This window comes from Bubalus kerabau, chromosome 9 (assembly GCF_029407905.1).
Source record: "Bubalus kerabau isolate K-KA32 ecotype Philippines breed swamp buffalo chromosome 9, PCC_UOA_SB_1v2, whole genome shotgun sequence".
Classification (NCBI taxonomy): domain Eukaryota; kingdom Metazoa; phylum Chordata; class Mammalia; order Artiodactyla; family Bovidae; genus Bubalus; species Bubalus kerabau.
The window spans coordinates 93,374,897-93,387,960 of NC_073632.1; the positions used below are offsets into that span (position 1 = coordinate 93,374,897).

The 13,064-nt window shown below is 37.1% G+C and overlaps 1 long non-coding RNA gene across 1 annotated transcript in view; it reads left to right on the forward strand.

Moving 5' to 3' along the window:
* Positions 1 to 702: 702 nt before the first annotated feature.
* The window catches only part of LOC129620125 (uncharacterized), a 37,663-nt gene continuing 25,301 nt past the window's right edge, over positions 703 to 13,064 (forward strand). The window contains exon 1 of the long non-coding RNA XR_008698396.1: positions 703 to 792. This is a non-coding gene — a long non-coding RNA (uncharacterized LOC129620125). The remainder of the gene's footprint in view (positions 793 to 13,064) is intronic.

Here is a 13,064-nt window from a genome sequence, read left to right on the forward strand (position 1 = left end):
GGCTGGGGATGGTCCAGGTCTGGTTAAGGGCGTAGCCTCTCTTGGTGGCTCAGACAGTAAAGAATCCGCCTGAAATGTGGGAGGCCTGGGTTTGATCCCTGGGTGGGGAAGATCTCTTTGGAGGAGGGCATGGCAACCCACTCCAGTATTCTTGCCTGGAGAGTCCCATGGATGGAGGACCCTGGTAGGCTTCAGTCCATGGGGTCACTAAGAGTCGGACACGACTGAGCGTCTTCACTTTCACTTTTCACTTTCATGCATTGGAGAAGGAAATGGCAACCCACTCCAATATCCTTGCCTGAAGACTCTACATGGACAGAGGAGCCTGGTGGGCTACAGTCATGGGGTCGCAAAGAGTTGGACACGACTGAGCGACTAACTCAGGGAGGGAAGCATTCCCTTCCATATCCTGTTACAAGTTCATGGCAAAGCACGCTTGATGCCCAGTTCCCTGACAATCCTTTGCTCTTTGTAGAAACACCTGAAGGATGTGTTTTCATTCCTTTCAGAATCTTGTTAGCATCTTCCCCTTTGTGCTTGCCTGTGGATATATGTCAGTGACTTGGGGCAAAATGAGCTCACAGGAGATTTTGCAAGATGGTACCGTCTTGTTGAAGTCACTTCTCATACAAAATCCCTTTACGTCATAAATAAATTAAAACTTAGTTTGAAAAGCCTAATAATGTTCACTGAGAAAATCCAGGCAGTAAAGAGGATGGGACAATCTAAGAACCGCTATAATTGTCTTTAGGTGATAACATCTTAATCTCTACTCCTTTCTTCTTTTCCTAGGTAAGTGATGTTTTCTCTTCGTTGCTTCAGGGAGTGGTGATTTGTCTGGTAAGTGTTCGTTTTATTGTGCTGCGTGGTGTTGCTTCAAAGCTGCATGTGAATTGCCTGAGAGAACCAAATAGCAAACCTGAACACGTGAGGGGGGCTTTGGACATGCTTTATATTTAAAGTGCTGGTATGTGTTCAATCTTTTTTAGATTAAAGTTTTTCCCTGAGATCTTACTTTGGAGTTGCGTCATAGCATACATTGTTTTCCAGTCTGGAGAAGGGCCCAAGAGTTGACTGAGTGTGGATGAAAACATGGCTTTCATAAATTATTTTTGTGTTGTTTTCTTTTCTTTTTTTTTTGTTTTTACTTCTTTCTGCCTTTATTGACTATTTTTTGACTGCCTTCCATTCAAATTTTGATCAAATATAAAACTCCACGTAGAGGCATTTTGCTCAAGTTTTTGCTTGTGTTGTGTTGTGTTATTATAGTCTTTCAGGTTAATTGTTGCCAAGAACCTCCTTAATCTGGTATCCTGCAGTAGAAGAGTTCTTTCCTCTGTAGTGTTTTGGATGGTCCACGGGTACTCTGCACGATGTGGTGATTAAATCCTACTTTCAGAAAGCATTTTTATTAAGTTACTGAAATTGATATGTCCCTACCTCTTCTCGTGATTGTGACACAGACACGTTATTTTACAGATGTCCTTCTCTAAGTTAGTTACTGAGGGTGTTGTTTTTCTAGATATGTTGTTACTGCCAAGATTTTTCCTTTAAAAGAATGGCTGAGGAAGAATCCAGAAGGGAAATGAGAAACAGGGGAAAGAACAAAAGCCCTTTGATTTGTAAATCAGATTTCATAGCAGAATATACACAACTTCAGATGGTTTTATTCTAGTTTTATGATAGTGGACTTCCACTTTGAGATAGCAAGGAAAATGCTGGACTACATTGTCTATTGCATTTAATATGGGAAATTAGGGCTTTCTGTGTCTAACATGTACTTGATTTTCTTATTAGCTATTGGTTCAGGTTATTGGTTTTGTTAGAAGTTGTTGTTGCTGTTGTTGAGTTGTTGTGTCTGACTCTTTGTGACCCTATTGTTAGAAGTAGTTGTTCCTTGAAGACAGTAGCTTTGGTTCCACTATATTCTGTTATCTACTCCTTCACATTGTTTATTTAAAATGTCTTGCTTTTATATTAATTAACTGAACTGAGATATATATGTTGCTTAAAGAGTATTTTATTTAAGCATTTAAGTTTATCTGGTTTTTGGCTTTTGATAATCTCATCATAAATATGTTTGACTTGTGTTTATGTATGTTTAATAGAACGTGTTTGAAGAAGGGTACCCAGAGGTGAACTAAATTGCTCTTGAAACATTTAAAAGACTGTAGATGTTGCTTTAAATAACCTGTATGGGATGTTGACCCCATGCTGTTTTCAGTCTGGCAACAGAATTTTTCTATTAAAGGTTCTGGATTAAAAAGATCAGAAAACAGGAGACAGAAAGATGGAAGGGTGAGGAAGGTTAGATTTCAGACTTGCATAGGCCATTCCCCAGACTTTGAAGCCTCGCAGAGACCCACAGACATGTGAACCAAGACATTATTTGAACAGCTTGCTTAACAACAGGCTGAATAGTGAACCACATTTTAAATTGACAAAGTTAGCCCATGCTGGGAGTTTTTATTCTTTGCCTTTTGACCTTATTGGATGCCATAAATGAAATATGGTGGTACAGGTTTGAAAAGGCCTGAGCTTCTTATTTACACACTCCTGTGCTGGGGGGAAAAATACAAGAGTGAACAAATACATTATATTTAACTCTACCCCTTAATCAGGCAACAGTAATATAAAGACACTTTATTTCCAGTGTATAACCCCATTTTGGTATGAGAGCTTCTTTTGTTATTTTTAAATTCTTCTCATTTTATTCAGGTAAGCCACCCAGAAAGGTCAAATCTGGAGAAGTGGCTGAGGTTTCTTTTCACTATAAAGAGAACCTGCAAATCTCTTGCTTCAGACAAAGTCTATTTTAACTTGGCTTCATGATTTATATTATATGTCTTTTATGAACATCTTCCACTTTGAAATAAGATGTACTAGAGTTTCTGCCAATAAATATGTCCAAGATGTCATTATTTTTCTTATTTAAAAATGCCAGCTATCTGTAACATATAATGACCATAATGGATTTCCACTGTTGGGTAAAAGTAACTGTATGATTATGTGAGTGATAATTGCACAACACTCATTTCTATGTTGATTGAAAATTCTCTTCTGGCACTATAAGCTAAGAGATACTATACCTCTTCAACATGAAATGTTTAATTATGCTAGGTACATTCTGTAATAGAAAATTTATTATATAATCCAAATATGATCAATATGTATAGAATTGGGCAGAATTATGAAAAAGCACTATAATTAATATTGTTGCTGTATGTGTGAGTACTGTGCTTATAATATATAGTAAAATATAGAAATATAATGTGTCCTTGTCCTCATGAAGCTATATTATCAAAAGCAGACACAGGACATCCTAGCTTTAAAAAAGATAGATAACAATACAAAATAGAATATGAAACATGGTATAGAAAACAAGTGTCTTAGGATAATGAAAGGTGCTGAAAATTTGCACATAATTATGGGGTCGCACAGAGTCAGACACAACTGAAGTGACTTAGCAGCAGCAGCAGCAGCAGCAGCTATGCTGAGAAAACCCTAGTTTATTTTTCTAAGACTGATCTGATCATTTTGAACTGTTACCATACCAGGTAGGGGGCATTTCAGACTCGCCAGTTAAACATGTCTCAACCTCTTCTCATTTAAACAGTCATGGATAAGTAGGTGAAATTCAACGTCCTATAGATTCTGGCCCAGGTAATACCTGCTCTTTCTACCCCAACCATCACCCTTAGCATGGTTGGGTGCGTGGGGGGCTTGAGGCGTTTTCTCTTGGTATTGTACTCCTCACATGTGGGCAGACAGGCTGCTGCTGTGAACTGTGGGTTTTGCCTTTGGGGGCTTGGCATATCCTCTTGAGGTCTAGCTGACTCACGGTTGACCCCTAACTGGTCTGATCACTCAATAGCCAGGGTGCAGGGATGGTTTGAGCTGGAGATACGTTAGCCAGCGCCATTAGCTGCCTTTGCCACTTTTCTGATGGAGTGCAGGGGAACTTTGGAATATCTTCCCAAATGTACCCAGGTTACTTGGATTCCCTCATTGTATCCAACCATTTGGACCTCCCAGGTTGTTCCGGGCATCCTGCAAAATTGCCTGTCCCCCAAAACCCATATAGGAAGCAAGATAAAGCCTCTGTACACTCAGCACACTCTCATGCAATCTAACACATCTACCTGCTGGGATTTTGAAATAAAGAAAGAAAATCAAGACATCTTTCTCTGCTTCCCTTACCTCCGCAACTTTCTCTTCCATGGCCCTGCAGTAGTGTTCTACCTTCTTTCCATTACACTGAGTTCTCTCCACCTCTGGTATATAATAAAGTCCTAGATCTAGTAGCCAGGATTGGCTCTCAACAGGCCAAATGAGAGTGAATGGGACTGTAAACAACTCTTCCCTTTATCAATTCTGACCTTCATGACTGTTGACTCAGGACTTGATTTTGGTCATCAGAAGCTGAGTGTTATTCTTTCTTTTCTTCCTCTTCCCCTTCCTAGCTTTTTTTCTTTCATTCCTACTAAAGCGGCTCTAACGACTTCCGTACGTTACACAGGTTGTTGCTTCGGGCTCACTAGTGAGCAAATTATATATACAGAAATGCAAACAAGGAAAGCATGTTAAATGTGTCTACCACAAAGAAAGAACAAACAAACAACAATGAAATAAGAGGGAGAGGGGAAAAAAATGCATCTTCCGTATTGTGTCCCCTACAAGGAAATTGGTACAGGTTCAGCAAGATTGTATGTTTGATAAACAAAGAAAACATTAGACATCATTTACTATTGGACACATTGTGTTAGGAGCATCTGGAGGGAGTGAGCCTAGAATGAAGGGGAATTTGGATGGTTGGCCAAGGGTGTCAACCATACACAACCTCATTTTCAAAGTGATTTTAGCAAAACAGTGGTCCAGTGAGATGTTTCAAGAGATACAGAACAAATCTATCTGAGGTGGCTACATACCATGTATCCCCCTTGGAGACTTGTAATATATGTCAGCATGTTAATATTTCAGATAATTCCTGCCGTGTAAGGGACGCATGTCACATCATTTAACCCCTGTTGGACATATTTACATAATAATAACAACCCAGAAAACTCTCTTTGACAACCACTGCTCAGGTACAATGATGAAGCTGGGAATAGTTTTTGGTGGGAACTAACATAAGGAGAATAGGGCTTTAGTAACTTCATTCCATTTTTATTGAGGACTTACTGTGTCCAAGGCATCCTGAAGTTAATCAGCCCAAAAAGTGTCAAATTGATTCTTGGGGATTTAGAATTTCTCAAAATTGCCACCTTTCTATTGAAGAAGTGTAAAATATTAACAGTTTGCTTTTTAGTGCAAATAAAACAGTCTGCTTTTATTTGAAATCTCAGGATAATCACAGAATCCCTCAAAGTAATTGCTTATGGTAAATGGCTACTATATTTCCTTGCCTGGGTAGAACTGATGTGTTAACAGTAATAGCTATCAATTTTATTCAACATTTTAAACAGATCATTAAGATATTCCAAAATAGTCTTTCATGGTAATATTGTTTAAGCCTTTTTGGTGATCTCTGAAAGGACTTATATGAAATAATACTTGGAGAGGCCTACATTTCATCTTATAATGAATTATCTCCCTTTTTAATTGAAAATGTTACAACTCTTTATGTTAATCGTGATAGAATGCCTCAGAGGACTTTTTTAATTATATTTTTATGACTTGACCAATTTTATGTTTTAATTTTTAATTTCTTTCTCCCTTCTTCATATAGCGTTCTTCTTTTTATGGGCTTTTATCTTCACTGAGTAACCTGGCATATTCAAAGCATCCTACAGTCAATGTCAATGGCCCTAAGGTGTCAAGAGCTCCAAATTTATTCAAGGGTACTTTATTTGTCAATAATCACTTTGTCCTCATTTTTTAAATGTAGTACATTAAAAAAATAATTACATATTTAAAAATCTTTGTACAGCTTGGGAGTTCACTGTAAATTTTTACTCTATCAAAGGTTTTATTTGGCTATAACTTCTCTAGTTTTGGGGCTGGAGATCCCAGTTCGATTCCTAGGTCGGGAAGATCCCCTGGAGAAGGGATAGGCTACCCATTCCAGTGTTCTTGGGCTTCCCTTGTGGCTCAGCTGGTAAAGAATCTGCCTGCAATGCGAGAGACCTGGGTTCAATCCCTGGGTTGGGAAGATCTACCCACTGGCCTGGAGAATTCCATGGACACAGTCTATGGGGTCACAAAGAGTCGGACACGACTGAATGACTTTCACTTTCTCCAGTTTTTAAACTTTTTTCTTTTTCTCTCATTTTGGCCATGTCAGCCATATGGGGCCATTTGGCTATCAGAAGTCCAGTCAGGAAAAATAAATGGAAATGAAATATGAAGATAAAGGCTCGCAGGGACAGATCAAAAGGATCATGCAGTGTTGGGGCTGAAAAGGACCTTAGAGCATCCAGTAGAGTTAGAGAAATTTACTCCATGTTTTATTTACAGTATAATGAGAATGAAACATTAGGAAGGTGAAATGTCTTGTCCAAGTTCAGCCCTATCTATTGGCTCCCAGTTCAGTTCTCTTCCTGTTGCATCAAGCAGAGTTTTAAAGACATTTGAAATTATTTATTTTAATGGGATTTGGGTATGACCTATGGTAATTTCCAATTCTGCTTATTTTTTATTGTTAAAACCAGCTAAAATATATAACATAAATATAGTTCTATTCAGCATGATAATCTTCCTTCATTAAGCTAACACAGCATATGTTATAGGTAAACACTCTCATTATTTGAATTAAATAATTACATGGATAATATCTTAATTCCCCAGAATGGGTCATAACATACCCCATGGCTTATTTGTCCATCTACACATATGTTTTTGAGCACTCAGTTTTAAGTACAATACATTTTGGTCATTTACGTGCCAAGGAATGACCTATAATCATGATGAAAATTGGGCTTTATATTGCAGTGAATTATCCTCATTTGCTAGAAAAAATTACAACTTGAATCCACTTTTATCATAAAACAACTTGAAAGAAAACACGATTATATTTTTATCGGTAAACCTTTTGGAAGCTTCACGGATAAAACAGCTTAACACCAGCTTGGGACAGTGTTAAGCTGCCAGAGAGACATCTCAGAATGGATCATAAGATACTTTACACCAATGTAACTTACACTGTACTTTGAAGGAGTGGATGTGGTCTATGTTTTATTCTTTTTATTTTCATTGAATTATTTTTATTCAATACAAAAAGTCATGGTTTTATCACCTGTTTTCCATTTCAATTGTATTGAATTCCATTTAATGAGTGAAGTGGCCTGTATTCTGCATTTAAATTTAGAAAGGGCTTTCTGAAAGTGATCAAGTTCATGTTGTCAAAATATCAGATTGAAAACAGCAACCTAATCATGAGATATTTGATACCATCTTCATTTCAGGTATGTTTGCATTTGAGGGGTTAGCTAGGAGTTTTCCCAGACATGGAGACAATTTTATGAAATCCTAAAATTATTTAATAGAAGGCTTACAGGTAAATTTTATAACTTTAAATAGCAATGGACAAGCATTGCAGATGGAAGGTTTTAACTCCATACAGCCTAATTTTAATAATGATATTTAATTCCACTTGTTTGAAATTAACAAAGAGTAAGTTAGAGGTGACTTTATCTTGTTAAATTGTAGATCTTAATTTTGATTGCAATTCACCTGAGAGCACTTAGCACAAGTATTTACCTGAGTTAATTTACACCATTTACACCTCAACTATAATGGATTAAAAATCTACGTTTTTATATAAAAACAGTTAAGTCATGCATAAATATTTTATTACTTGTAGATAATATTTCAAGGCAATTGTGTATTTCATTTTTTTGCCCCGATAAACTCCAAAACCTAATGCTTTTGTTTAATATAAAAATTAAGGTTTCAGAATCACCATGGTGATTGTATCCTATGGAAAAATGTATTACTTCATAGATTTTAAATTGCTCAAGGGTACAAAGAAATATTAAAAAGTAATTTCATAGATCATAACAAAGCCAACATTTTATATTGTTTTTCACAAAATTTAAAATTAATTTGAACAGCTAAGTCTATTAACATCAAAGAGTAAATCTATTTCAGTGAAAAATTATTTTCATATGTAAGCTTTTTTATGAAACAATTTTATGAAGAATATTAATGAAAAATTTTTCTTACATATTGAATCATTTACTTATTTGATATGTTTTCTTGGAAAGCAAATACATTTTCCTGATTATGTCCCTCTGAGGAGATATTAAAAAGTCATGTATAATATTTTTGTTTTACAACCAGTGATACAGCACTTGTACAGTTATCTCTGAGAATTTCATTCTGGGTGCCTCTGCACTAATGAGATGCTTCTAGGTATAGATACTCTCCACTACATGGAGACCACAAGCGACAAAACACCTTTGCTCATATACAGTTGAACTTATTTAATTTTGCAGCCAAATGCACCACCCTCCAGTTCCCATAATCCAATTTTTGTCCCTTTTCAACTGCATTGTTGATGGACAGGGAATTTGTCTTTACTTATTCTTGAGTTTCATTCTCTACCTTAACCCATCTTATAAGCAGATTTGACTGCATTTGACGTTCAAAGTGCAGAGAACTTTCATTACCAAGTTAAAGATATAATTGTTATCAGTCATTTAATCAATTATCAAGTGCCACCACCAAGCAGACCACAGATAGTATTGTCCAGATATGCACATTTTAATGAAAAAGGAAAATGTGTGCTTTTCTCCACCATAAAGAGAGAAGGAAATTTTCAAGAAAAAAATCCATGTAGACACTTTACCTAAAATTAAAAGAACCACGGGTTTTTTTGCCTAGAGAATCCCAGGGATGGGGGAGCCTGGTGGGCTGCCGTTTATGGGTTGCACAGAGTCGGACATGACTGAAGTGACTTAGCAGCAGCAGCAGCTGGTACTTTTAGTTAAGTTTTGTTTTTTTCACAACATAAAATTCATAAATAGTTTTCTTTCTATTAAGAATTCTAGTGAAAAGTTGAAACTCACCTGAATGCCAGGATGAGATCTGCAGCTCAAAGTCATCTCCTCCCTTCTCCTTCCATCTGCTCCTCAGTAGATCAGAAGCACAGTTTGGCTATCCTGGACGTGGGAAACTATCCAGTTCCTTTCCATTGACTCTCCAGCCCAGTTGTTTTTTTTTCTTCTCTGACTCACACGTGATTAGGGATGTCTAGGTCCCTTGGCATATTCCCGGTTGAAGGAAAATTTGACAGTCCTTAAATTCCACACTAGTGTCTTTGTGAGTTTCCAAGGAATACAAAGCAGACCTTTCCCTGGAGCTCAACTTGGAGAGGTTTCTCCTGTCTGCATCCTTCAATGCACAATTTATGTCTTTGTGGAAGTGCTGAGGGAAGAAAGCCAAGTTTTTCTTTGCTTCTTTCTGCTGCAGTGCAAACTCATTCACAAAGTGTGCCCTGCTCTGTCTTAGTTTCCAAGGGCAGAGCCTGGTGGACTTGTTCCAAGTCAGGGGCTACATGATTGTGCTTTCAGGCATTGCTGCTCCTCTGCTTCTGTACCAAAGAACGGCAGATTTAATCTAATTGAATTCCACTGCAGTGATTTATTTATGTTTTGCTCAAGGAGTATTCCCATTACTTAAGTCTGGCATTTGAAGTGAACTATGAATAGTGTTTTATATATATAATGAATACTGTTAAGGATACAAGTTCTTACAATGTGTAACCAGTGAATGTTCACTCCTTGTTTCATACATTGAAATAAATATCAAGAACTTTAGGTATTACAGTAGGTTTTGATGACTTTTGTTGATCCAATAATAAAAGTGACTCTGTTGTTGGGCTTTACCGGATAGGTGACTGTCTTAGCATTGATAGAAATCTCGGAAACTACCCAGGTAATATTAAAATTGTCAAGTTTTGCTCTAGCCTTAAGAAACAAACCAAACCATAATTACTAACGTATTTGCAGGTAAAAACTATTCACATCCACATTAACTTAACTATTGAAAAGTTTGGTGGTAAACCATGTCCTCCAGGGGAAAGTCTATAATGTATTAGATAAAATAACCATTTAATTAGAAATTAGAATGCTGCAGTTATATAAAGTTGTAAAATTTATATGAAATGTAAAAAAGTTTACCTAAAGCTAACTAGCAGATTGAATCATGCAAAAATGCCAGTATACAACTGTGTTTGATCTGCAAGATGGAAAGATCATGCCTTCAACCTAACAAGCAGGAGTTACACTGTCTAGTAGAATTTTAACTTACTGTGGTAACTATTGTTTAAATTTTAAAGGGTAATGACTGTCACATTATGATTTCACTAATGGAGACTTAGCATATCCTTTATAATTTTCTCTTGGGGGAAAAAGAAGGCATTGGATCACTGTTGTCAATGCCGGGCTTTCTTCTAATTATGTCTCAGTCCCAAATCCCCAAATCTAAAGTGCTAGTCTAGCATTTTGGAATAATTTAAGAGAAAACCAAAGGCCTTCTGAATGTTACATATTTTACAGCTATCTCTCTGAATCAAGTGTAACATAAAAATGTGACCCCGATATTAAAACTGAAATAATTGCCTTTGTTGAAGGATCAGAATGAAGTGTCCCTAATTATTAACTCATCGAATTCCTCCTCAATGCCTTAGGCAGAAGCAGCTCTGGTTTTTGAACAGGTAGAACGCCTGTTTTTCTGTCAGAAGAACTGTAGCACTGTAACAAAGCATTTTTAGCCTGTAAATCTGTAAAGTGAGCTACAGGATTTGAAAAGCAAAAACAGTTCTGAAATATACAGAGTAGCTTACATTCCGTGTCTGGGATAAAGTACATATGACAAAATAATATCAAGGTCATACTATGAACATTTGGAATATAGAAATATGTTCATAGAAAGACATTATGGACATTGTTTCTTAACTAATGTCAGATATTGTCATTTTCTGGAAATAGTAGATATGTATACAAATCTAATCACCTGACCCATCTCATTTTTGCATTATGGCTCCAGCTGAATTTTTTGATAGAATTATACATACATTACCACCAGCTGCCTCTTCTTAGTCTTAAGTATAATTCCATTTAGGGACTCTGTTATTGTATCAAAACAGAATAGAAATCCAGTTATGCAGTTCAAGAGTCTTCACAACTGGTACTCTTTGATTGTGCATTGTGTGAACCACTCCTCTGATGAAATCCTTGATTCATCATTATGTCCGGGTCTTATTTTCGCATCCTTGAACAGCACCTGCCTGAAAGTGGCTGCGATAGTTCCAGTTGTATGAGCACCGTGTTACTAGGGCATGAGCAGAGAATTTTATAACTGGGAAGAGCCTCTTAAAGTGAGAACAACTGCAGCTCAGAAGGCCACACCCAATCACACAACTACTTCCTGGCATGATGAGAGTTCTTTCTGTTCAACCTTAATTCCTTGCCTCACATGTATGTAGGTTTATTTATTTATATTTTTTGGATGTGCTCATCTTCATTATGGCACAAGCTCAGTAGTTGTGGCATGGAATTGATTGCCCCATGGCATGTGGGATCTTAGTTCCTCCACCAACTATCAAACCCATGTCCCCTGCATTGGAAGGCAGACTCTTAACCCCTGGACTGCCAGGGAAATCTGTGCATGTAGATTTAGGTGCATTCACCAAGTATGAACCCAATAGGGATACCTATACCAACTGGGCTACCCTGGTGATTCAGACAATAAAGAATCTGCCTGCAGTGTGGGAGACTTGGGTTCGATCCCTGGGTTGGGAAGATCCCTTGGAGGAGGACATGGCCACCTACTCCAGTATTCTTGCCTGGAGGATCCCCATGGACAGAGGAACCTGATGGGCTACAGTCCATGGGGTTGCAGAGTGGGTCACGACTGAGCGACAAAACCCAGCACATACCAACTGTATTCCTATTCCTATGCCAACGTGATAAGAATTCATTAGAAAAGAATCAATGAAGCAAATGAATCAAAAGAATGAATGTATTCTGACTCCCTAGTAGATAGGTTTCCTCAGAAAAGGCAATGTATATTATAAGTTTCTTTAGTACATTTTTAGAGTGAAACTATAAAGGAAGTAGAGTATATTCCCTGAATTTATACCCTTAAAATATCTCAATTGTTTTAACTTTTCAAAAAAAGTCTTGCCAGTGGATTTTTCTGCCTTTCACTCTGCTTAGTTAGAACATCCGGAAATTACAAACTTGGTTGTAGTTCCTCAAAGGAGTTAATAATTCCACTCTAAAGAAACAACATCAAAACAGGTTCAGGATGATTAAAGTGCTTTAAATCCTCTTGGGGGCTATTCACTTATAATTTGTTATTTCTTGGGCTGTCAAAGGCAGATTTTGTGAATGGGAAATAATTGTTATTTACAGTCTTGTTTGCCTTTGATAGAGGCTTATGTTGCTGCCAAGGTTACTCAGGGTTTGAAAGGGAAGAAGATTCACTTTCCCTTTTTTCTCCATCAGTGGTTTGTTAAATCTGAAATAAAGCAAAGAAAACTCTTTTTATTCTATTAATAAAAAGAGAAGAATGGAAGACAGACTCAGTTGGACTGTGCTCATGTCTAGAGGAATGAAATATTAGTTATGCCATCAAATTAATTTGTATAAATGGGCTGCCAATGTGAAAAACTTCATGCTAGAACTTTTAGCCTGAAGTTATTTTATGTTTCTGTGGACAGTCTTTGTCCTGGATTAAATCTCAGATTCAAAAAAGAAAGAAAAAAAAATGTAGGTATCCAACAAAGATTTTGAACAGAACTGAGAAAAACATTTTCATTGTGATGGATAGGGATACTGTGCATCATTCACAAATATGACCTATCTCTTAATTCTGCAGAGCTCCAGAGCTCCTCTTGCCATTGAACTTGGCTTCTTTCTCATATAATTTGAAGATATTATATACATTCAAAGGTAGCTTTGCTGGCACATGCAGGTCCCCATGCTCCTACTGCACAGCAGTGAAGCTGTTAGCACACAAGAAGTTGCCTCTCTGCCATATAAAAATTCAATTCAAAGCTCCAGATACAACCTTAATTAAAAGTTCATGGAAACAAATGCTTGTCTATCGGGCCTTAC